Genomic DNA, 27,485 nt, shown 5'->3' with positions numbered 1-27,485 from the left:
GGGACAGGGAAACCCTGATTTTATGCGTCCCAATTTAACACAAATTCTGATATAAAGCAAGGAGTCATTAGACAGGGACATCGGGCTCTGGCAGGAGTAGGAAAGTGTCCTCGCATTGCAGAGAGATTCAAAACACTACAACGCAGAAGTGCCTCAACCTTCAAGCAGCATTAAGCTGTGAGCATTCAGCTGAAAAATTGCCATTTCTGGTTTACTAAATATTTTTTAAATATTTCAACTGTGGCAATTATTATTGAAATCCTGATTTAGCACAACTCCACGTTTTTCACAATTGTGGCAGATGATGTTTATGCTCATACACCATCACATTGATGAGTTAGGAATAACAAGACTACATCTGAAGTTGTCAGCCAGAGAAGAATAAAAGCATCCCCTGTAATTCAGTTCCTGAGGTCTGGGCAACGTGGTCATGTTTAATATAGACACACAGCATATGACCTGGCATCACGACATCTAAAGTATAAATGACCCCATGACATAGTTACGTGAAGTAGGCCAAGGCTTTTCAGTAGACCTGCGGGTTCTACTGAATCACTATGCCTCGTGGCTGTAATGGCCAATTGCCAATAGATAGGAGGCTGTTGTGTCTAGCTGTCATAAGACAGGAACCATTAGCACTGGTTCTACCCACTCCCTCCAAGCATACTGCTACACAGCTCCCCCAGAACCAGCAGTAAGTGACCAACTGGCTCTGCAGTTCTGAATTAGTGCAGGCGTTCCATTGTAGAACTGTACAGGGAGAGCGAAACCGACTTGCCATTTGTGACACCATGCTGGAGTATCATGTATGAAGGCTGCTGGGGGAGGAGTGATATTTACCATGCATACTAACAGAGCTCAATCAAGTGGAAAGCCAAAAAATAATAGTTGACAACATGAATAAATTACAGTAGTAATTATGTGAGACACAACCTCTGCAAAAGGCAATCTCAGGCAGTTGCAACAAGTCAGCATTGATTACAGATAATTACAGTTAAGGCACATGAGAAATCTAGAATATTATCAAACATTTGACACGCATTATCAAAACTGCAAGTCCATACTGCAAGCAGGTTGTTGGTAATTGTGAGAGTCTATAGCACTAATCCCAATGTCTGGTAGAAATAGGAGCTGAAAGACTGTCCATTGCTACTTAAAGTCTATAACAGGAACTGGTAGGTGGGGCTTTGCAGAGCAACTGTCCATTACTGCTCAAAATCTGTTGGCTGATGGCCAGGCCAGTAGGGGGTGCTGTGCTGAGCAGGAGACTGAAAAACCTGTTGTAATCTGCCTTATCGGCAGGAAAAGGCCTCACAATCATCATCAATGGTTTTTTGTTTTTTTTTTAAAAACACACCCACACACCCACACACCCACACACCCACTATTCAGTGATCTGTTTCTAGAAGGCGAAATTGACCTAGGTTGAGATCTTTGGTTTGGATTATGTACGAGTCAAATTCTAAATTTTCATCATCTATGTATCATTGATGTCCTAGGGCTTTCATTGTAACATGTGGATCATTAATTTCATCTATTAAGTACAAGATTCGTAGTGATGGTAGGGCAATTAAGATTAAGAAAACTGCTGGTAAAATTGTTCATACAATTTCAATTTCTTGTGAATCTAAAATATATTTGTTAGTAAGTTTAGTCGATACTATTGCTAGAATAATATAGAGAACAAGTGAGCTAATTAAGAAAATGATTATTAATGTATGGTCATGGAAGTGAAGGAGTTCTTCTATTACTGCATCTTGGAATCCTAATTGTGAAGGGTCTCCCATTAGTACAAGATTTGTGGGGTTTGAACCCACATTTTTACCTTGACAAAGTAATGTTATTTTTCTACTAAAATCTTAAAGAAAGTGACAGAGTGGTGATGTGATTGGCTTGAAACCAGTAGATGGGGGTTCAATTCCTTCCTTTCTTGTATTAATATATTGGGCGTTGAATTTGAACAAATGCTGGTTCTTCAAAGGTGTAGTCACAGACACAGACACAGATTTAGGTTAATACCTGGGTCTCAGAGTCTTCCATCAGGGGTTATAATGGGGTTTTACTATATCTGTCCAAATTCTTCTTAAATTTTAAAATTGAGCCTGCATTCATCACTTCAGCTGGTAGCTCATTCCACACTCTATGTAAGAAGTTCCCCCTAAACTTTTCCCATTTCACCCTTAATCCAGGTCCTGTGGTTTATACCTCACCTATCCTCAGCAAGGAAAGCTTTATTTACTCTGTTTATCTACTTCAATTTTAAATACCTTTATCAAATCACAGCTCCAGTAAAAAAAAGTCCTAACCTAACCTGTTTAACCTTTCCCTGTAATTCAGTTCCCGAGGTCTGGGCAACATCCTAGTAAATCTTCTCTGCACTCTGATATCTTTCCTGTAGCTAGGTGACCAAAACTGCACACAGTACTCCAAATTTGACCTCACCAATGTTTTGTACAACTTTAACATCCTAACTCCTATACTCAGTACTTTTATTAAGGCCAGTATGCCAAAAGATCATCAGAACCTTATCCACTTTCATGGAATTATGTATCTGTATACCCAGATCCCTCTGCTCTACCACATTCCTCAGTGCTTCCTACCCACATCATTGGTCCCTACATGGACCACAACATCGGGCTGCTCACCCTCCTGAAAATGCTGTGAACTTGCTTTGATAGATTTCTGATCTAGGCAGACAACATACCATCCAGGATTCTCAATCCTTTCCACAGAAGCTCTCATTTGTCCCCTTTACTATGGAATGCTCTATAACTACAGTTCACCTCTTCTCCCACTTTCCCTTCTTAGCCACACGATCAGACTTCATGACAGAGACTTGATCACTATGGCTTGTGCCGATTAGATCATTCCCCCCCCCCCCCCCACCCCCACATCAGTATCCAAAGAGGCATACTTTTTTGTTGAGGAGAAAGGCCACAGGGCTTTCCTGCATTGCTTACCTGTTCCCTTTCCATCTCCCTCTCGCTCATCTTCCCTCCTCCTACATGTGATGGCTCCACTCCACTCTCCCAAATGATGCAACATTCATCCAACTCAAGCTCATATTCCTCAACTCAGTTTGTCAGGAGCTGCAGCCAGATGCACTTCCCACAGATGAAGTCAACAGGGATACTGCTGGCTTCCCTGACAACCAATGCAAGAGAAGCATTACACTGCCTTGGCTGCCATTCCCACGTCTATAACTAGAGGGAAAAAAAATGATATTGTAAAATTTGCACCCTTACCTGTATCTACCTGCTGAATCATTCCTCAAAATGGGTAACCCCCAATTCTAACTCAGTCCACCCCAAAAATTATCTCTCACAAAGTTCCTCACTTATATTGTGATGCTTGGGTCATCTGACTTCAATTGCCCAATCAGCTGCTATCTGTTGAGTCTCTCCTTTTCAATCACTTTGATAGCAAAAGTCTACAAATCCCATGTTTGTAAATGGAATTGTGCGCTAAAGTTACCTGATGAAAGATTATAGACTTCACATGGGTATGACGACTTGCTGAATATTTCAAATATTATCTGTACCTATTTGAATAATTTTACTTTATTTTAAATGTTCATAATTTGGTTATATTTAAGGTGTATATTTTTATTCTTTTAAATGGTTTAGTCATTATTATTATTAAAGCTGTTTGAGATATTTTTAAAGTCCCTGACTCTCATTAGACTATCACTTGAGTACAGTGATTGAATTTTTATTTACACTTTGTACAAGCAGACTGAAGTTCATTTTAAAAGTAGTCACAAATAGTCTAAGTTCAATGTGAAGATGACACATCAGGAATCAGACTGTCTGAAGTTGGAGATAAGAAATGCATTACTGACAGCAAAACTGGTGAGGAAACAAATTGTCAGTCTCTGTGGAGATGTTGAAATATTTGCCTTGATTACAGGAAAATATGCATATTTCAAACCAAATACAATTAGAGCAATGTCTTTTTAGAATGATAGACTTGTAGAAAGTATGTGGAAAACTCAATGGACAAATCAATAATTGGATATAATTGATTAGTTTAAGTTGAACAATTTGTGTTTCTCCCTTTACTACCAACAATTGAAAAAGGTGTCACAAATATCAGTGAAGCCAAAAAATTTCTGTTTGATAAATTCTGGTGATTTAAAAAAAAATTGTATGTATAAATTCCACTTTAAAAGATGTCTTAAATCTTAGAGATGAAATGTGCTTGTTTAGAGACTAGAGTTTGCATTTTGATTGTGTTCTGACCTATAAAACATTTGGATGAATAGAATATGGAACGAAGTTCAGTAATAATTTTAAAAAAGGGCATTGCAAAACATTAAAAATGTTGTATACAATTGAAGTTTGTAGGTAAAATGCAACATATTAAAATAAGGTGAAGTGGCTATTTCTTTCAAAGAGCTAAGATTGAAGGCCAAAATGCTTTCAGCTGTGTAGTTTTAGTTCCTGATTCTATGTTTATGTGTAAGGGCCGACTGGTGGTCTTGAGGGTCTAAAACAAAGTAAGTGGATAGTTCCAGGATATGTGAATAGGAGAGTTAAATTCAGTTTGTGGAAATAGGTCTCACTCCACCTACTTATAATGTTAAAGATGTAATCCCCTTTTCTTGCAGAAATTGCTAATGTTGGGAGGAAAAGAAAATGATTTTGTGGAATATATAAATTGCATCCATTGTAGCACACTTGGTTGATTGTACTGCCTCATTGCTTCCCTGACTGAAGAATGTCATGTCTACTGTCTTCAGAACAGGTTAGTTGATTTTCTTACATGATGATAAAAATATTGGTGGAATATTTTATGTTTTAGTTATGTCAATTGGAGTGCTGATAAACAGCCTGTTGACATTTTATCTAACATTTTTAGATAATGAATGATTGGCATCGAAGATTTTCAAATGCATTTGGTTGAATCGTCACATGACTTTTAGTTATGATTTGAGTTTTCTATTTAATGGCTGAGTTGAATTACATTTGTCAAATTTTTGGTGATGTTTTCGATGATTCTAATCAAAGTTTTGTTACTTATCAAATGATATGAAGTACGTAGTTGAATTATTTTTGTTTGAATGAATCTGGTTTTCATGGAAGAAATGTGGCTGAGTTTCAGGGACTAATTCTTAAAACACATAATAAACCAAATTATACAATTGAAGCTATTTTAGGAATATTGTATCTGCAAGATTACAGTTTGGTATTGGAAATTTCTATTCCTATAGAGCTTCATTTTGTCATTCGAGGAAATTATAACATTTTAGAGCAAGCATTTTCCAAAAAGAAACATTTTGAGATAGTAAAGGTGAAATTCTTCATATGACAAGGTGCATTCGTAGCAAATAAGCCCGAAAGCAACAAACTATATAAGACACTGGGCAGAAGGTCAGACAGTGAACAAAAACTATTGGGTAGAAGCAAAGATGGGTAGGGAATTTGAAAAACCAGCTGGCATGCAAAATCAAAGATGCTTGAGATTTTAAGTACATGACAATCAGTAAAAGAAAGGGGTTATCAGAGATTTTTTTTAAAAAAAACATATAGAGCAAGTGGATACAGTATCTTGTGAATATGTTGCAATGTCTTCACAAAAGGAAGAATTATATAATGAAGGAAGATAAGTGTGGAATACTTGCTAAGATTAACACTGTTTAATGTTGAATTGCAAGTGAACATTTGGACAAGCCTGGATGAATGAAATCTTGGCTGTTTAAAAGAAGAGGAAATTGTGTTCTGACAGACTACCTGAACTACAGAATGATGCTAAAAAATTAGAGGAGGGCTGATATACCATAGTTTAAAAAGGAATGATAAACAAGTACATGCAGGTCAGGGAGCTGAACTTCAGCAGAGGACAAATTACAGAAACAAGTGAAGCAACACTTCCCTGTGTATCCCCAGGAGTGATCTACTGCATCCGGTGCTCCCTTTGTGGTCCCCTCTGCATTTGAGAGACTAGGCTCAGACTGAGATTGTTCTGCTGAGCACCATCACTCTGTCCACATCAGTGCTGGGGATCTCCCAGTGGCCAACCATTTCAATTCTGCGCCCCACTCCCATGTTCACGTTGTCCATGGCCTTGTGTACTTTCCCATCAAGACCACCAGTGAATTGGAGGAACAACACTTGATTTTCCGTCTGGGTACCGATGGCATTAACATCGACTTCTCTGGTTCCTGCTTGCCTACTCTTTGCTCTTTTGTCTTTCCTTTTGTCTTCTTTCCTCCAGCTTTCCACCCTCTTCCCTCTCTATCCACAGAGCCATCCCTCCTCCCCCTGTTTTCTGCTGTGACCTCCCTCCTGCACTTCTTGGCTTTGGGACAATGGTTCTCTTTCTCACCACACCCCACCCTTTTACTCTGATGCTTGCTGATACCTTTCCATACTTTGAAGGGCTCAAGCCCAAAAAGTCAGTTATGTATTTTTTATATTTGCTATATAAAGGACACTGTTTGACCTGCTGAGTTTCTCCAGCATTGTGTTTTCATGACTCAAAACATTGCTGGTTGACAGCCACCTCAGACTGCAGTAGAAACATAGAAAATAGGTGTAGGAGTAGGCCATTTGGCCCTTCAAGCCTACACCACCATTCATTATGATCATGGCTGATCAGTACCCAGTTCTTGTCTTCTCCCCATACCCCCTAAGTCTCAAGGGCCATCTCTAACCTACACTTAAATATTGACAGGGAACCGGCCTCAACTACTTCCTGTGGCAAAAAATTCCACACATTTACCACTCTCTGAGAGAAGAAATTTTTCCTCCTCTCAGTCCTAAAAAACTTCCCCCTTATCCTTCAACTATGGCCCCTGGTTCTGGTTTTTCCCAGCATTGGAAAGAGACATCACTGGGTTTATCTTCAAGCTCCAGTTCTTCAATAAACTTTTTGAACTGTTGGTGTATATTCCCATTTAAGCATATGAAATTGACAATTTCAAGGACAGATTTTCACAGCAGCGTTCAGAACATCGGGTGTCTGGGGCGTCAGGTGCTCTGATGGGAAGGCAGCCAGGGCCTAGGTGAGAGTTTGTAGTTGGGGCATCAGGAGCCCAGAATTTGTCAATGTTATCAATTTATTTTACTGTTTTGAAAAGAATTTCAAGTTGAGCAAAAATCTTTTTCTTGCCTTTGCTTTTATTGACCAGACCAATCTTCTCCACATTACCAGAAAATACTAGAAGAAGCTTAAACCCATTTTTTTTTTCACACACTGACCATGGCCAACAAGAGACATTATCTGAATTATACAAAATAGTAAGGGAAATAAATTCTTTGCTGATACAGTAACTTGGGTCTTGCAACACAATGGGTTATTTAATCATTCAAATGTTATCATATCATCCAATAGCATGTATTTGTGAATAATAAATTGTGAAATTGTTCCATTTTTGAAGGTCCCTCAAAATAGTGTAATTAATATTTAGTTTATGAACAATAAGTCCATGGTCCTGAGGTTGTAAATACATCTCTGAAATCTGGTATTGACTTGACCAGAAAGAATGTTTTTCTACTTGAATAGTTTTTTTTAAATCAAAAATTACTTTCAAATGGGATTAAGATTTGAGAATGTCATCCATCAATGTTCAAGTCTAATATCATTCCATTGTTTTTTTTAAAACACATTTTGGTCTCCTTTTGAGTTCCCCTCAGTGTGACAATGGAGATAATGAAAGTACTGAAAGATTTGCAGTAATACTGTAGTGTGTTGTCTTTCATCGATCACTTTCCAACTTTCAGTAATGTTCTTGGAAAAACTACATGAATTCTGGGATTCCTCTCCAGTTTTTAAGTTAATTCTTGCATTTTGGGAGCTGCATCTTTTTCAGAGGAAGGCCTTCCCAGATTCCTATCAAAGCAAGTGCTCTTAATTAGCATTCTGGACCCAAACTTCAAAGCTTCAGTGAAAAGCCTGATTGATGTGTCATGGAATTTGAGCAAGATAACAGAATGCCGTGCAAACGAGTTGAAACGTCTTGGGTAAATCCAGTCTGAAATTTGCATTTTAATTTATTGAAATCTCCAGTATTTGAGGTTGTAGTGATATTAATTACTTTGCTATTCATGTTGTACCAATTTAATCTGTCTTTCAAATCTGCATTGATGTTTCTAACACAAAACAAGTTTGATTTTTCTGGCATTCTTTTTTTCTCTCACCAAATTTTCTTGGAGGTTTTTGGATTTAACTATATTTAGGTAGTGTGATTTTTTTTAAATTACAAAGTAGCTTCAGAGTTCAAAATGCTTGTTGCAGCTTCTGAAAGAGTATATAATTTAGTTAAATATTCAAGATCAGCCTAATTGTATGACTTCAAATAATTAATGCACAGAAGGAAATCATTAATCCCATTAGGGCTTTTCTATTGCTGTCTAATATAGTGAATTCCATTGCCTATTTTACACATAACCATGCCAATTTTGTTTTGTATTTAACCACAATTGAATCTGTCCCCACCACACTTCATTCCACAGCAGGCCACAAGCATTTCTTTTAAGAAAGCATTGAAGGCTGCTCCATGATTCAGTAAGATCTCTCATCTTTTTTGGTTCCTCTATATCTTGATTTCTATGCAGAAAGAATTGATTTATTTTTCTCAGCCCTTGATTCAGTGCATTAATTTTCTTTATAAACTCACTATTTTCTAATGATGAGAAAAGCTCAGGGCGACCTCCTCCACATTGTGGTGGGGGGTGGGGGGGATGATGGGGGAGAAAGAGTTTTATTTGTTAATTGAAGGATGTTGGTGGTTAAAGACTAGGGTGTTCCTAAACATTTCATTTTTAGTGATACAAGTTGAGCAAGCAATTACAAAGGCAAATTGTATGCTAGCCTTTCATAACAAGAAGATTTTCATACAAGAATAGAGATATCAGGACCCACTATAAATGGAGCTCTGGAATATTGTCTGAATGCCTTACCTAAGTAAGGATCTATTTTTGATCAAGGGAGTGTCGCAAAATTTGCTAGTTCTGGGTGCAATTGGCTTGTGAGTTGGTTTGGCATCTACTTTTCAATTTGGGAAAAATGAGGAATAGTCTCATTTGAACATATGAAATTATCACAAAGCTTAACTGGGGCATCCAAATCCAGAGATGAAGATGGCTAAATAACGGGTGGTCATTTAGGACAATTATTTTCATTCAGAAGGTGATGAATGTTTCGAATTCTTTTGAAACCGTTACTGCTGAAATTACAAAATCTAAGCAACCAACTTGTCTATCATCCGCATGTGGTTTGGTATAAATTATTGTACTCTTCTCCACTCCATTTGGTTTCCTATGTCCACTTTAAAAATCCAAGTTATTCTCAACTGTGAATTTGTTTTTCCTACATCTCAAGTCTTAAAACCTCATTGTTCTGATTTTCATGCTTTGAAACCACACCATGCTTCTTTTGCTTCCATTAACCCCTGACCTTCTAGAATTCCACACCCCATCCCTTGCCAGGTCAATTTGTACCTTCAAAAACAGATTTAAAATGTAGCTCTTCACCCCTGACTTCTAGCACTTCACCAAATACCTACCCTATTGTTACTTGGATCTAAACCCAAATCGTGAAGTGGGACTTGGAACCATAGAATGCAACAACACAGAAAACAGACCATTTGCCCTTCTAGTCTGTGCTAACCAGTATTTTGCTAGTTCCATTGACCTGCTCCCATTCTTTAACCCTCCAGATCTATCCCATTCATGTATCTGCCCAATTGTTCTTAAAATTCAAGATCAAGCCAGCATTCACCACACCAGATGGCAGCTCATTCCACATTACCACTGCCCTCTGAGTGAAGAACTTTCCCCTAATATTGCCCTAAACCTTTCCCTTTTCAGGTTAAAAATATAACCTCATATTTACCTCCCCCAATCTGTGGGAAACAACCTACGTATCCATTCTGTCTATACCTCTCATAACCTCGTAAACTTCTATCAAATCTCCCCTCATTCTTCTTCGCTCCAATGAATAAAGTCCTAACCAGTTTAATCTTTCCCTGTAACTCAACTCCTGAAGACCTGGCAACATCCTAGCAAATCTTCTCTGCAATCTTTCAATCTTATTGATATCCTTCCTGTAGATGGGCAACCAGAATTGCACACTATATTCCAGATTTAGTTTCACCAATGTCTTAAACAACTTCAACATAACATCTAAACTCCTATACTTAATAGTTTGATTTATAAAGGCCAAGATGCCAAAAGCTTTCTTTACCACCCTGTCCACCTGTGACTTTGCATGCTTCCTCAAAAATATTATACAAAATTAAGCCATTAAATGACCCAGTCCTTACTGAGAGCTCAGTAGTGCAGAAGGTCAAGAACTTCAAATTCCTGGGTGTCAACATCTCTTGAGCTGTCCTGGAGCCTCCATGTTGATGCAATCATGAAGAAGGTTCACCATCAGCTATACTTTGTGAGGTGTTTGAGGAGATTTGGTATGTCAACAAAGACTCTCAAAAACTTCTAGAGGAGAGCATTCTGGCTGGTTGCATCACTCACTGTCTGATTATGGAGGCGCCAGATCTCAGGACAAAAAAAACTCCAGAGGGTTGTTAACTCGACTTGCGACATCACGGGCACCAGATTTCAATCCATCAAGGCCATCTACAGGAGATGGTGTCTTAAAAGAGCAGCCTCTATCCTCAAGAACTCCCACCACCCAGGTCAAGCCCTCTTCACTCTACTACCATCAGGGGAAAAAGTACAGGAGCCTAAAGACGAGCACTAAATGGGACAAGGACAGCTTCTTCCCCACTGCCATCAGATTCCTAAATAATCAATGAACCAAAGACATTGCCTTACTTTTTGTGCACTATTTATTTTTTATATTATTCTTGTAAGATGGGTTATAATATGAATGTTTGCTCCATGATGCCTGCTGCAAACACTGCATTTCGTGATTTGTTCACAACAATGAATTCGGATTCTTAAAGTCAATTGCAACAAAGTGCTCTTCTATTGCATATCTGCACCTGAAGTGTCAGAAAATGAATGGGGCCTCATGCCTTCCATCCCATCAGGAACTGAAAGTTAACAATGACCTTGAAAGAGAGTATTCTTTGCTCATTCCTTAATGGTCACTGTGTCAGGAAGGGTGCCAAAACATTGTAATAGCGTATACTTCATTACTTCAGGAAACCTGCATACCTGAGGTTAGTGTTTTTTGGGAGGATGAAGTATCCTTATTGATTGTGGAGAGTTCAAACTGGGGTCATGGCTGAGATTTGAAGGGTGATTGATTTTTCTGCCAATCCCTGACTGGACATCAATATCTTGTCCTCATCCATCTTGGTCTGGTATGAGGTCCAAGAGCTCCATGCCTACTGAAAATAGTCCAGAATCTGCATTTAAGGGGTGATTCATGCTGACCTCAGCTCAGCAGCTGAATTTGCTGATAAATGTACTCCAGGTGTGCTCGAAGTATTAAGGATACATATTTTGAGCCGAAAAACAAATGCTGAAAACATGAGCTCTGATTTTGCATTTCAGAGCCTGCTCTGCCATTTATGGTTGTGCTTCATTAACTGCACTTGCTCTTTAATGCTGCTGTCCTAGATTTCTTCAGTATTCGGATCTAATTTTTTTTTAGATGTACAGCACAGTAACAAGTCATTTTGGTAAATGAGTCCGAGCTGCCCAATTTACATCCAATTAACCTTCTCCCCGGTACATTTCAAATGATGGGTGGAAACCGAAGCTCTCAGGGAAATTACAAACTCCTTACAGATAGCACTGAATTTAAACCCAAGTTGCTACGCTGGTATGGCGCTAACTGCAGTCTTTGAACACCTCTGAATCCAATTAAGAAGATTTCAGGGCCGTAACTGAGAAGGGAGAGAGAGCAAAATGGAAATGGATAAATGGTTGCTAGTGTACAAAAATATGGATTACTGGTTGAAATCTGCTCCTGGCGAGGATGAGAATTTTATCTATCTCCATGGATTCACTGACTGCTCTTCTCAAATATCAGAGAACTGATACAATTTTTATTCGATCAATAAGAATTATCTGAAATTGAAATCAGAAAATGTTTCTGCTTATAAATGCTTTACATAATTTGACCTGCAGAGGGCAGAGATGGTCAACAGCAAAACAAGATACAGTTTCTTCGCAATCTGGATAGTAAAATGTTCATTTAAATTAAAGCATCTCCTGCCATGAGGGTGTGCAATAAAAATCTTTTCAGTTCATGTTCCTCAGTCTTTTATTTCAATGTCAAGCAACTTGACAGGCTGGTCAAAGGATAAAATAGCTTCTGCTTCATAAAGACCTCACGTTAAAATTGTGGATCTGTGTGATATGTACTTCATCAATATTTTGATTCTTATTTATTGTCCAGGTCTTAATGGGTCTTTGCTGAAATGCTTCCGAATTTTTGAAATGTCTTAATTGGAAAAAATGGGCTTTTGAAAGTGGATTTTCATTTTTACTATCTTTCAACAATCTGATTAGAACATTTGACCTTTTGCAGAGGTTTATCCTTTGGGTTATATGTTAGGAACATTGAGTTGTTGGACAGCCAGTGGTCTTCATGTGATCCATTGCCCAAACAAGAAAGACTACAATTTATTACTGAGTTATTTCACCAGAACAGCACCACGAGGACGATATTCTCTCCAGGCATAACTCCATGTTCCCTTTTTGGATGTGATCAGTAACAGAAAGCTAGCCTCGTTCAAATTGTCTTCCTTGGAATGATTGTATCCTTTGAAGAGGATCCAGATAACTGCACTTGCTGTAAACTGGTAGCCTTCCTGTATATGTTGCTCATTCACGAGATCAATTCACTGCAAATGATTCCAAAAGAAACTGAGGCACTTTCTTCAGAGAGAAAAAAAAAGAGCAAGTTGATTGTTGATGGTATCACCTACCTGGCACTCCCTGCTTTTTACATCGGTCAAGGCTCAGAGTTCAGAATAAAATGCAAGTTATAAAAGAGATAGATGTGATAGATGTCAACTCAGTTTGATCCTTGCTGATATTTTGTCTTGTACACAATATTTTTTTCTAATTAACTTTCACGCAAAATTTCTGGGGAAATTGCCTTTGCTTTAAGCAGCAGAATGTTTTGGTCATTTAAATTAATGTTTTATCCAATGCTCTTGCTGAAGATTTAGAGTTCCATATCCAAACCATGTCCTTTATTTCACAATATTACTCTTAAAGTGAGGAGAATAAAGTTCCTTTTTATTTTTATAACTGAAACTGACCTGAAGTCAGTTGGTTTCATGTGATGCAATGTTTCTACGTAAATGATGATGCGACTAATGATATCACAAAAGAACAACGGAAAGGTACCCCAGTATTCAAGAATGTGATGCACAGTGTAAAGGTTTAGGGGATAAACTCTAAAAGAGTTGAAACCAATTTGCTGAAGTCTACCCAGAATGTTGTCAGAATCCAAGAATCTTCATGCTAATCTCTTCAGAAAGTATTTTTAAATAGCTATGCAAACTTAAACAATTTGACACTGTGAGATCATGTACTAGGTGGTAGAAATGGTGAAGACAAGGAGAATATTATCCTTTTTTCTTGTGGGGCTGGAGGGGGCCAGGTCAGATGAGCAGGTAATGGAGGCTATGTGGGTGAAAGCCAGTTGATAGTGGTAAAGGGGAAGCCATGTTATTTGAAGAAGGAGGATCTCTCTGATTGATCTGACGTGGAAGACCTTGTCCTTGTCCTGTGGCTCCACATATTGATCACCTTGAGCTTTCATACCTTGCGGTTTCTGTCCATCTAGGCACTCTCCAGCCACATGGCATGAACATAGGCTTTACTGCTTTTCATTAAACCTGCATGCCTTTTCTTTCCCTTCCCCTTTTCCTGTCTTCCCATTTCTTTCACCCACCCATCCCAGGCATTCCCCCTCCCCCTCAATGTTCCTGTCCCCTCCCTCCTTTCTCCATTTATCTTCTGTCTTTGCCACCCCTCCCTCACTCTTGTTCAGACACATGCCAGCATTTTCTCGTACTTTGAAGGGCTCAAGTCAGAAACGTTGGTTATTTATCTTTGCCTTTGCTACATAAAGGACATTATTTGACCTGCTGAGTTTCTCCATCATGTGTTTTTACTTCAACCACGGTGTCTACAGAATTTTGTGAATTACTTCTTTCATTCTCTTTTAATAGCTTGATTGACTTTTATAGTTTCTGAATGTTGGCATTCAGAACATCTTGGAGCTTGACAGCAAGATAGGCATTTATTAGTCACATTTAGAAGTGTATTTTCAAGTACTTCTATGGGTGTAGCTGCTTTTTCCACGTGGAAGGATTTGTGTCTCCAGCAGTAAAATCTGAGCAATTTGAAAGCTAATTTGCAATGCATTATGTGTCAGTACCCCAGTTATTGATCAGAATTGCCCAAACTGACAGCAGAAAATCTTGAGAATGGCAGGACTGCCAAAAGCAGAGAGATTAAATTTATGATCATTAAATTTTGGAATGAAAGGCAACCTAAGTGAAATTTAATACGTTCTGACAGGAAGACAGACTGAATATGGTGAGGATATTTCCATTGGCTGGGATGTCTAAAGTAAAGTTCACAATCTCAAGGTATGGACTAAAAGATTGAGGACTAGAATGTGGAAAAATTTCTTCACTCTGATGGCGATGAGCCTGTGGAACGTTTTATGGAGAGAATTGAACATTTTTAAAATGAGATGAATAGGTTTCTAAAGGCAGATGAAATCTCTGGGTATGGGAAGAGTGTGATAATTAAGATAAGCATCAGGATAGAGGGGACAGTGATCCAGGCTGTTAATCTAAGCTGTACACACACAGATGTTTGTAACCAGCACACAAAGGAAATTTGTGCGCTCAAAAAGGTTAGTTTCCTAAAATGTAGTAATCAATCGTTACACTTATTAAAAACAATTTCTTATCTTAGAATTTAGAACTTAGAATGCAAGTATACTTGTTTTCTTTGGCTTGGCTTCGCGGACGAAGATTTATGGAGGGGGTAAACGTCCACGTCAGCTGCAGGCTCGTTTGTGGCTGACAAGTCCGATGCGGGACAGGCAGACACGGTTGCAGGGGAAAATTTGTTGGTTGGGGTTGGGTGTTGGGTTTATTATATTATATTAAAATATGCCAATACAGTTTTATTAGCCATGAGAGATAGGCTGTGCCAAAATGATCTTGAAACAATTGTAAGTTTACATTTGAACAAGCATTCAGTGTGCACATACTTTTGTCACAGGAAAAAACAGTACCACATAAGGTTTTTGCGACACTGACTACTAAAAATTAAAGGAAACATTGGCTCTTGATCACATTAAATTATAGATCAAACTGGCCTGCTAGTCTTTTTTTTCTATGTAAAATGAATTTGGGGCCATTGCAATATAGTCCAAAAATGACAGATTACATGGTCCTCTGGTTAATCGTGCAATCAGTTGTTTATACTTCATTCCTCCTACTTTTAAGTGGCAGTGAAAATATATATACATGAAGAAAAACATAAGATGCCATCGTATAGTTCCATAAATTGAACAGAAATGCTATCCAATGGATAAAACAAAATATCACTGATTTAAACACTGTCCAGGATGATAAAAGTGGGATCCCGAAATGATGAATTAAGTAGATTTTTGTGATTACATTGGACAATGATAATTTTGCTTCCTGAACATTTTTGGGTATAGTGTATTTTATAAATTTTGAGCTGCTGTCCATAAAAATCACCTTAAAAATTTCCTATCACGTACCTTTTGGCGATAATCTATTTCCTGTCACATTTTTAACATGATTAAAGCATACAAAGCCATGAAAATTCACTTTCTGCATTCTCAATTGGACTTCTTCCCTGATGATTTTGGTGCAGTCAGTGACAAACATGGTGTAAGGTTTCACCAGGAAATTGACTGCAGAAAAGTGGTACCAGAGCAACTGAAATTCATCGATGCTGGCCAACTGACATTGTCACAAGAGGCATCAGATGCTGAGTACAAATGAAAATCAGTGGCAAAATATTTTTAGGTTGTTGAACTAATGCAATGTGTCAGCATTATTATGTCATTAAACATACTAAATTCAATTAATGCTGATGTTTCCTTAACTTCCTGCATGTTACAACAAATCTGAAATTATCTTTGTGTTCAGCTTGAAGTTGTCTATCATAACACCCTTTTTTTTTACTGGAAGCAAACCTTTGAAAGAAATTGTTGTCCAGTATTATTATTCAAGACAAATTAAAGTTGTGCAAACTTCTGAATTTGGAAATTTAGTAATTTTATTCTTGAAATCTATAGAAATGTTACATTTTCACAGCAAGCAACTCTTGTACAGCCTATTCCATTGACCGAGCATGTTGCAGGAAAAAAAAAGTTTGTACATGGTTCACTTTTTGATTTTGTTTTAAATCAAGATGAATCCAGAATGAGCATCTATGTTCCATTTTCAACATAAAAGTAACTTTTTTTTGTGCTAACTTTAAGCTTTCTGACCATTGACTGAAATCCAGGAGGAAAAAAACCTGCCTCTGGATGTTAATTTTTTTTTAATCAAAATAGAATAAAGACCCTAATGTACCAAAAATGATTATGCATAATGTCAAGGCTAATATTTGTTGGATTTTAATCATACACGATTTTTCCTCTACTGTATGTTAGGTTTACTTCACTGTTGCTGTTCATTGCATCCATGACTCTATGGTATTTTGCCATATCCTGATTGGCTTCATGAAAAAGAGTTACATGTCTTTCATTTCCCTTGATGTTAAGCAAGGTTAAAATAACACGATACACAGAACTTCTAAGAAAGTGATGATTGTCACAGATTGAAATGAACACAGCAAGGTATTGTCAATATTGTTGGCTCTGCTAATCCCATAAACCCCTTAAAAGGTCCTTTTACAGCATTGGTATCCAGCTCCTGCTGTCAGTCGAAGTTCAAAGCTAACACAGCTCTTCAAGTGTGCACAATTCTTCCATCATTTGGTGAATAGATGATTGTATGGAGGTTTACGACTAAACACATTACAAAGATTTTTGCCCAAAGGCATTAAGTATTAAAGCACTCTTGAGAATTCAGGGAGTTCACAGAATTAAAAGGAACTGCCACATTTTATGTTCTATCAAAAATCAGAATTGAGATGAAATGAGAATATGAATGTGTAAAATTAATCTTTCTATCTTTTAGATTTGAATACCTGTGTTAAATTTCCTGAGCAAGGAAAGCTAGTTATAGGCATATAAATTATTCAAATGCAAAACAGGTTATCATTTGGAAAAATGAACACCTACATCATGAGACAGTTCAAGATTTCCTAAATTCTCAGACCAACTTCAAAATAAGATTAGTCATGTCAAATAGTTTATAGTTGTCAAGAAGAGATTGAGAAAAACCTCTAATTTCCAGGAAAGCAGTAGTAATAAATAATTTTGGTCAGGATGAGGGAGTGATGTTTGGTTCCAATGTGCTGTTCATTCCACATTGAGAGTTGATGCCTGTTATGGTGGAATCTTCCAAATAGGTTTTAAAACCCCTAGAAACCATGATAATGGTGTCATAACTCCACCCTAAGTTTTGCTTCCTGTCAGGGTTGTGACTTCTGCCTGGCTTCAGGGTGAGGAGGGCCAGCAAAGGTTACATTGTGCATCCAAATGAGGTAAATTTTGGGGACAGGATCTGGAAATGAGGGGGCAGTAATTTGACAAGGTAGAAGAAGTAAAGGTTGGCATTGGAAGGACCATTGTGTTAGTTGTGCCAATGTCATTCCTGAACTCAGTCTAATCATTTGCAACATTTGAGCCTAGTTTGGAGGGGTTATTTCTGTTGTGCATGTTTACTATTTGTCAACAGGTCACGACTATGAATTTGGGGGAGGGGGGTTAGATTGTAGCTTCTAAATTATTTAATTTGGACATGGAGCATGGTAACAGGCCCTTCTGGCTCACTTGCCTGTGCCCCCCCACCTCCCACACCAATTAACCTACTATCCCCGTCCCCTGCACTATCTCCATAGTCGCACTGTTGAGCTTAGGCCTCACTGCTGCAGGTGTCCTGTGAAATGGGGTGCCCATGAATGTCCACTCATCCTTAAGTAATGAGTCCTGAGGCCCTGAGGCTTTGCTCCTGGACTATAAAGGAAATTTTGCAGCTATGAGGGAGGAGCTATCCAAAATAAAATGGGAAGATACACTAGCTGGGAGGACAACTGGGGAAAAATGGCAGGTTTTTATGGACATTTTTCACAGGATTCAGGACAAATTTATTCCAAAGTGGAGGAAAGGCTCTAGGAGATGCAAATGGCAGCCCTGGCTAACTAAGGAAATCAAGTGCATTATCAAGTCCAAAGGGAGTAATTATAAGATAGTGAAGCGGAGTGGGAAATTAGAGGATTGGGAAACCTTCAAAGAACATCAGAGGGTAACTAAGAAAGCCATAAGAGACGGGAAAATAAAGTACGAGAGGAAATTAGCAGATAATATTGCGGAGGATAGCAAAAGCTTTTTTAAGTATGTGAAGAGGAAGAAATTGATTCGGTTTAAAATTGGCCCTTTGAAAATGGGCAAGGGTGAAATTATTACTGGAAACAAGGAGATGGCAGAGGAATTTAACAAATACTTTGCAACTGTCTTCACCAAGGAGGATATAGGTTATAGTCAGTTAGGGGGTAGTGGTCATGTGGTACCAAGAGACTTGGGGAACTTTACTGGGGAGGTAGGGGATCTAATGGATATCCAGATCCAGAAGCAGGAGGTTATGAGTAAATTGTTGGGACTGAGGGCTGATAAATCCCCAGGGCCTGATGGGCTGCATCCTAGGGTGCTTAAAGAGGTGGCTATGGAAATTGTGGAGGCACTGGTCGACATTTTCCAAAGTTCCATAGATTCCGGGGAGGTCCCTGAGGATTGGAGAGTGGCTGATGTGGTGCCGCTTTTTAAGAAAGGAGGGAGGGAGAAAATGGGAAATTATAGACCGGTTAGCCTGACATCAGTGGTGGGGAAGATATTGGAGTCCATCATAAAAGGAGAAATAGCAGAACACTTAGTCAGTAATAATAGTATAAGGGCTAGTCAGCATGGATTCCTTAAGGGTAAGTCATGCTTGACTAACCTTCTGGAATTTTTTGAGGATGTGACAAAGAAGGTGGACTCGGGAGAGCCAGTGGATGTGGTGTATTTGGACTTCCAGAAGGCCTTTGATAAGGTACCGCACAGGAGTCTAGTGGGCAAGATCAGGGAGCATGGTATTGGAGGTAAGGTGCTGACATGGATAGGAAATTGGTTAAGAGATAGGAAACAAAGGGTTGGAGTAAATGGGTCTTTTTCAGAATGGCAGGATGTGACGAGTGGAGTGCCTCAGGGATCGGTGTTGGGTCCTCAGTTGTTTGTAATTTATGTTAATGATTTGGATGAGGGGATTATAAATAACATGAGCAAATTTGCAGATGACACTAAACTGGGTGGCGGTGTGGGGTGTGAGGAGGATGTAAGGAAAATGCAGAAGGACTTGGACAGGCTGGAGGAGTGGGCGGCTAAATGGAAGATGAATTTCAATGTGAACAAATGTGAGGTTATTCATTTTGGGGGAAGTAATAGGAAAGCTGAGTATTATTTAAATGGAGACAAGCTAGGGAGTGGGGAAGAGCAAATGGATCTGGGTGTACTTGTTCACCGGTCACTGAAGGCTAGCATGCAGGTTCAGAAAGCTGTGAAGAAGGCAAATGGAATGTTGGCTTTCATAAAGAGGGGATTGGAGTATAGGAACAGAGACGCCCTTCTGGAGTTATACAGGGCCCTGGTGAGACCCCACCTGGAGTATTGCGTCCAGTTCTGGTCTCCAAACTTGAGGAAGGACATACTAGCTATAGAGGGTGTGCAACGCAGATTTACAAGGTTAGTTCCAGGGATGGCAGGGTTGTCATATGCAGCAAGGCTAGAAAAACTGGACTTGTATCCATTGGAGTTTAGAAGGATGAGGGGGGACATGATTGAGGTATACAAAATCATCAGGGGGATAGACAAGGTGAAGTCTGATTACTTGTTCCCAATGATGGGGGAGACGAGGACTAGAGGGCATAGTTTAAGAATACAGGGTAGGCCCTTTAGGACGGAGATGAGAAAGCATTTTTTTACCCAGAGAAGTGTGAATCTGTGGAATGCTCTGCCACAGAGGGTGGTAGAGGCGGATTCGCTGACTATGTTCAAAAGAGAGTTAGATAAGACTCTTGTGGGTAACGGAGTTAAGGGTTATGGGGATAAGGCTGGAAAGGGGTACTGACGGTAATGATCAGCCATGATCTAAAATGGCGGTGCTAGCCCGACGGGCCAAATGGCCTACTCCAGCTCCTATTGTCTATTGTCTATTGATGACTGTTTCTGCTGCGAAAGTCTTGTTCACTTTTTAATCACCTCACATAGTTGAAGATATTTACATAACTTGGGATAAAACATTGTACAACAAACCCAAGGCCAAAGTTGGCACTAAAGGGCAGACACCTTCAGCTTTCCCACTGACCATTTCCAGTAGACAGGTTGTCTGCTATCCCCTGCTCAATCATATTGACGATTGAACCGTCAACAGAAGCCATTCACAGGGATCCAGGCATTAAAGGGTTTAGAGTGGGCCAGGAAGAACACAAAATTAATTTGTTTGCAGATGATGTTTTGATATATTTGACAGAGCCAACAGGGTCATTGACCAGGTTATGAACTATACTGCAGGACTATGGCAAAATTTTGGGATATAAAATTAATTATGAATGCCACTAATCAATGGGGAGTATGAGAAATGCCAATGGGAGAGTAAGTTTAAGTGACTACAAAAGGAATATGGATAGATATGAATTGACAAAATTTATATAAATTGAATCCTCTTTCCCCCTACTTGGAAACATTGAGGTGGATGCATCTGCCTATCATGTTGATGGTCAAGGTTAACTGTATTAGAATGAAAGTGATACTACAATACCTCTTCCAACCTTTGCCCATACTGCTGCCCAGAGATTTTTTTCAAAACACAGCGGATGTGTCAGACAATTCCTGTGGAAGAACAAAGTAGCTAGAGTCTCCATGGAAAATTGACCCGGGACTATAGCCTGAGTGGGATGAGACTCTCAGACTTTAAAAAAATTACGATTAGGCAGCCCAGTCAGGGTTTATTGCCTCGTTCTTTTTTTTTTTTTTTTAATTTTTTTTATTTTTCACACCATAAATCACATTAGCCATGATATACACAATTTCTTTTTCACACATATACAGTGACTTTTTCTCCCCCCCCCCTTTCCTCCCAAACCACCCCCCCACCCCCCCTCTCATCCATTTTAGGTATACAATCTAGGTTGCATTAATCCAGTCAGACAATGTTGTCATTCAACAAAATTACACCAGAAATTCTACTGAGTCCATTCTTTTCTTTCCTTCTCCTTCCATCAACTTAGGTAATGTTTGTCCCCGGTAGGTTTTCGCTATTGTATTTAATGTAAGGCTCCTATACTTGTTCGAATATTTCAATATTATTTCTTAACCAATATGTTATTTTTTCTAATGGAATACATTTATTCATTTAAATTTGGTAGTTTATTCCTTTTAATTTGGTTATGTATTCCATTAATATTTAAAGACATATAGTTCAGCGTAGCCCTTTTATATTTTGTTTATCTTCTCTTTCCGTTTTTCCATCATTACCTTTCCTCCTTTTCCATTTCTGTTTTCTTATTTTCAACTCTTTATAAGACAACATTCCTACAACATCCAACATTTTCCTTATTCTCCTATTTCTATCTTATTTATTCCCAATCTCCCATTCACCTCCTGAGTTGTCCTTTATCCCTTGTCGGACAACCACATCTCCCCTCTCCATTTGGATTTGCGAATCCACTCGCAAGCGTCAACTGATTTTGCAGTGACCGCTATTTCCCCCCACCCCGCCTCCCCCAGAAAAGATTTCACTTTTCATATGTCACAAAGGTCACTCTTTTAATTCCCTCCTTATTCTCTCTATTCCATTACCTTCCCTTATTAATTCTTGTCTATACTATCTATATTTTCCTCTAAGTACAGATACATTCACGTATGCTCCTTGTCTTTATTCACTCTTATACCTCTTTACCCGCATACATATCAATCGTGATCATTTTTACTCTCATTACCCGTCTTCATCCCTCAGTCTATTTTTGTCTTTACCCACATACATATCAATTGTGATCATCTTAACTCTCATTACCCGTCTTCCTCCCTCAGTCTATTTTTGTAATTGTTCTGCAAATTTTCGTGCTTCTTCTGGATCCGAGAATAGTCTGTTTTGTTGTCCTGGAATAAATATTTTCAATACCGCTGGATGCTTTAGTATAAATTTATACCCTTTCTTCCATAAAATCGCCTTTGCTGTATTGAACTCTTTTCTCTTCTTTAGGAGTTCAAAACTTATATCTGGATAAATGAAGATTTTTTGCCCTTTATACTCCAGTGGTTTGTTGCCCTCTCTTACTTTTTCCATTGTCTTCTCCAGTACCTTTTCTCTTGTAGTATATCTTAGGAATTTTACTACAATAGATCTTGGTTTTTGTTGTGGTTGTGGTTTAGAGGCCAATACTCTATGTGCCCTTTCTATTTCCAATTCTTGCTGTAGTTCTGGACATCCTAGGGTCTTAGGGATCCACTCTTTTATAAACTCCCTCATATTCTTGCCTTCTTCATCTTCCTTAAGGCCCACTATCTTTATGTTATTTCTTCTGTTATGGTTTTCCATTGTATCTATTTTTTGAGCTGGTAGTTCTTGTGTCTCTTTAGTTTTTTTATTAGATTTCTCCAATTTCTTTTTTAAGTCTTCTACCTCCATTTCTGCTGCTACTGCCCGCTCTTCCATCTTGTCCATTTTCTTTCCCATTTCTGTTAAGGTCATCTCCATTTTATTTATTTTCTCTTCTGTGTTGTTTATTCTTTTTCTTAAATCCTTAAATTCCTGTGTTTGCCATTCTTTAAATGATTCCATGTATCCTCTAATAAGAGCAAGTATATCCTTTACCTTGCCTCTCTTTTCTTCTTCTATTTCACCATACTCTTCCTCTTCTTCTTCCTCTGGGTTGGCCATCTGTTGTTTCTTTGTTGCCCTTTCCTCCTCTTCTTTCTTGTTTCTGTTGTCTTCTGTGGTCTCTTCTTGCTGCAGGTGTTCTGCAGCTGTCATTGCCGGCTGTGGAGATCGACTCCCCAGCTGGTCCCCCCTCCCGTCGGTGTGTTTTTTTTCATTCGCATCGCGCATGCGCGAAACTTCGCGCATGCGCGGTTGCGCACTTTTACTCGGCTCTGCGAGCCATTTTTGTAGTCCATTATTTACCGACCTGAGGGAGCGGGTTTCTCTCTCCGCAGCGGGCCTCTTCGGACAGGTAAGGCCTTCACCTTTTTCCTCCTTTGTCTTCTCTTCCTCTCTTCTTACCGTTGCTTTCGACTTTTCTTTTTTTGTCGCCATCTTCTTTCCACCTTTATACTCACTTTTCTGTAACTTTTATTTCTGTGCCTTTGTATTTTCTCTTGTTTTTCCCGACTTTTCTGGAGAGGGCTGGAGTTCACCGTCCGGCCACTACTCCATCGTGTCGAAGTCCTCTATTGCCTCGTTCTTCAAGGGGGACTGTTTACCTTCCTGGGCACAAATTGGTCTACACATGAAAGGGGGAGAGATAGCAGGAGATATTATTTACAAATGGGATACTAAATTAATAATGCAAAAAAAAGACAACCTGATATTAAAGCATTTAATCCAAACATGGCAAAAACATAAACCAGATTATTGGGTTAAAAATTGGGTTGACCCTAAAACGTCCCTAATTCCAAATAAATTAATCCCTAAGACAATGGGTAACAAGATCCTGGATACCTGGTGCCAGAAAGAGATCAGGTGTGTTGAGGACTGTTATGAGAAGGGGCAGATTTGACATTCAAACCAGACCACTTTCTGCTATCTTCAATTAAGATCTTTTTTGAGGGACAAATTGGGTCCATCTATGGCCCTGCTACTGTGTAGTGACATGGAGGCTCTAATTAGAAGGGGGATTACATGTGAATTTATTTTGGCTATGTATCTCCTGTTCCAAAATGAGAGCCTGAAACTAGGTCTCCATAAAGTGAGGCAGAGATGGGAGTCTGATTTGGGAACAACAATTCCTGAACAATGCTGGTCTGACCTCTGCCAGGACAGCATGGCATTATTAATGCCAGATTATAGGCTGGTGCAATACAACTTTTTGCACCAGCTATACCTCATGCCGCAAAAATTACACAAGGTCAAACCAGAAATCTCAGACTTGTATTTTAGATGCGACATAGAGACAGGAGCTTTTTTGCATTCAACATAGCTATGCGCCAAGGTGAGTCCCTTCTAGGTTGAATTAGGGGCAATTTTGAAAAAAAAATCACAGGGCTGGAATGTCCGCAAGACTCGACATTGTTCCTGCTTGAAGACATTACGAATGTGTGTGGTGCGCTGTCGGTCAGAAGCAAACACACAAAACCAAAAGACTGTACAACAGGCTTTATTTGACGTAAAACTCCACAGAGCCAACTGGGAGATTGTGCTGCTGTCAGCTCTGAGAGTGACTTCAAAGGGCCGGCTCAGGTGATTGACACCCAACCGGGTGGGGCTTGGTCCATTCAGGTTGGCTGATTAACAGCCGGCCAGGTGTTGTCTTGTCCCCATGCTCTTCTGCAGGTACAGAGGTTGCCCGCTGCAGTAGGCCAATGGTGTACCACCACATTCAGCCCCTTCATTAAAATTGAACCGGGTTGGGGGTGGAGGGGTAGTTGCAGTAAAGTCCCAAAACATATACACAATATTTACAGATTAAGACAGTCCGGCAGCCGTCGGAGTCTCTGCGACCGTCGCAGGTCTGGCTCCTGGTCACTGGTTGGTGAGGATGTGGGGGGGGGGGGCTGGGGGCAGGGGCCGGAACAGCTGGTGTGGTGCAGTGTGGAGAAGTGGCTGGGGGGGCTGGGGTTAAGTTGTGTGTATCACATCGGATGGGCAGGGGAGTGGGTTCACCCCCAAAGTTGTAGCAAGTCTATGGTGCCCAAACAGGTCCTGAGTGCCCCATAGCTGTCCGGCGTTGGGGGTGTGTGTGTCAGGCTGGCAGGGTCCTGGGCTGGAGGATGCTGTGCTGTGGTGGGTGTTCCTGCCGGTGCCAGGTCCTTGGTTGAGACAGTGCCCTCCCTGCCACTGCCGAACATAACATAGGCATAGTTGTGGTTCACGTGAAGGCCTAACCGACTGAATGTGTTGGTCCCAAGTCACTGCCTCTAATATTGAGATTTATCATAGAAAAAGGGCAAGTTAATTTGCTGATTGTCATCATAGAGTACTCAAGAGGAGAGAAGGTTTGTGGTCTTTAACAAAGAGGAAGTAGTTCATCCAAAACCTTGGTCAATATTGCTGTCACAATCAACACCTTTGCAAATGGGTTTTTCTATTCATGGGATCTTACTCAGTTTAACACAAAAGGCAATATTAATTGCTGAACAATATTGACCCCATGTTTTAAAGCTAAGGGTTTTAAACATGAAGGCAAGTCATGGGAATTTGATATGGTGCTTAAAAAAATAAAAGCTCTTCCAAGATTTCTTTCCATGCAGTGGTCAACATTCTGTCAGAATTCTCATTTGTAGCTATCACAAAATTAAAGGGAAATTTTAGATTGGTGTTTGAGGTTGGGACCTGAGTGAGATTAAAATAAGTAAAATAATTTATGAAAATGTCAGAACATTTTAATTTTAAAAAAATTATATTTAACTATTTAAACAGGTAATAAATAGAGGAAATGAAGACAATGAGGACGCAGGGAAAAGCAAGAGAAAATTAGATTTCTTTAATATAATGTAATGTATTTGGTGTATTCAAAATAAGCATTGAACACAATATACTAAAATAAAATATAGAAATACTGTTTACCAGTAAATTGCTTCAACATTTAGAGTTTGCAGCATTATTAGATTATGCAATCTGAACATGAAAATCTGTGGGTAATTTTAACATGGGCCGTGAAAATAAAATCCTGAAAAATATGAAGTTTGATCACAGTAGTTGCACAACGTCACCTTCAGGTGATTGAGGCTTTTCTTTCACAGCACCCCCATGGCTCATACTACGTAGCTGTTTTCCTATTCATCAGCTTTGCAACTGGAAAGGCCACTTACCATTCATTGACTGAGAATGCATGACAACTGGAACCAAATGTGTGAATCAAAAGTAAAACTTAACTATTCCAACAATGTGTGGTTTTCCCACTTAAAAAACTGTTCATGGTTATTTTTCTTTCCCCAATCTTCACCATGCTGTATTTGTAGTTACGTCCTCTAGCCCCGGCTGGGTCAAAGCTGGGGCTAGATGTGAAATGTATTGTAGCCTTTGTCTCTGGGCAACTGAGCTGTAAACTGCTAGGATTCCCTTGGGTGATGACTCTGGAGCTTTGGGACTGATGTAGGGACCAGCCAGCCAACTATACATGAGGCGGTATAGAAGAGGAGTTCTGGCTAATGTGGAGGTTCTAGATGGAACATTTGAGTTTAAATAGTTTTCAATGTTATCCTCTTGTTGTCTCGCTAGCAATTCAGTGGAAAGGTAAGTGTTTTCTACATGATACCAGTTATCGTTTCAGGTAGAATTCAATTTAATGTTCAATGAAGGGCTGTATAGACTTGCATGATTGCCACCTTTATTGCTCCATGCATGTGTTAAAGCCATTGACCCCTTTATAAAGGCCTGTAGCACCATGCTACTTATATTTTCGGTGGATACAACCCATGCATCTACAACCATTCTGACATCAAATGGGAACAACAGCCAGCTCCTCATGGTAGGAGAAGTGGAACTTTGGATCATATGGGAAGGTGTGTCAGTACTGTGTGGGCAAATGGAGGTATCAAAAAGTTAATAGGCAAAGAGATAGGAATGAAGAATGTTGAACTGGAGTAGACCAGAGTAGCAAAAGTAAGGGAATCAGGTGACACATTTACATGTATGTAAATAACTCCTGTGGCTCTCACATTTCTGTTTTCTCAGTCAATTCCTGCTTGTATAAAAGCTGGTGAGACTTAAGTGCCCCTATTGATCTTGCTGCTTCCTTCTGGGACTGGACAGCCCAGGAGAATATTGAGAGAGATATAACTGAATCCAAGCTCTCTTGGAACCTGCAGTGATCTTGGAGCTGACACCACAATGCCACTGGTCAGAAAGCCCAAGCAAAGCAAAGGATTAAAGAATCAGTGGCTGATGAATGACAGTGACTGTGTCATATTCTCCTCTCAAAAGGCCAAACTCGGATCCAGCAACTTGTGTTTGATCTTGATCTTTGTTCAAACCTCATACAGCACCATTCTCATCAATTGTGGGTTTAAGGAGCTGTTACAATTTATTGTGGAGGACTCCATGTAGTGTGTGTGCGCCTGTGCATGTGCATTTGTCTGCCCCTGGGAGCTCTCTGCAAAGCACACTGTCCTGTATGCGTGAATGTATAGGATGAAAGTCTGCATACACCACTCTATAGCTCCTGAGACCCTCATCAAAAATGTGCATGGCAGAA

General features: G+C 39.4%; 1 long non-coding RNA gene across 6 annotated transcripts in view; it reads left to right on the top strand.

The window, feature by feature from the left end:
• Positions 1 to 3,412: 3,412 nt before the first annotated feature.
• Positions 3,413 to 27,485, top strand: part of LOC138736750 (uncharacterized) — a 166,563-nt gene continuing 142,490 nt past the window's right edge. For 4 of the 6 annotated variants that reach the window (XR_011340550.1, XR_011340551.1, XR_011340549.1 and 1 more), the window contains exons 1-2: positions 3,413 to 3,502; positions 4,610 to 4,746. This is a non-coding gene — a long non-coding RNA (uncharacterized lncRNA). Of the gene's footprint in view, positions 3,503 to 4,609; positions 4,747 to 7,798; positions 7,965 to 27,485 lie in introns of all 6 variants that reach the window. The other 2 variants (XR_011340553.1, XR_011340552.1) reach the window with 2 other exon arrangements.

The sequence above is a fragment of the Narcine bancroftii genome, chromosome 6 (assembly GCF_036971445.1).
Source record: "Narcine bancroftii isolate sNarBan1 chromosome 6, sNarBan1.hap1, whole genome shotgun sequence".
Taxonomy (NCBI): Eukaryota; Metazoa; Chordata; class Chondrichthyes; order Torpediniformes; family Narcinidae; genus Narcine; species Narcine bancroftii.
The sequence above is the reverse complement of the archived record's forward strand: the minus strand, read 5'-3'. Positions and strand labels throughout refer to the sequence as shown.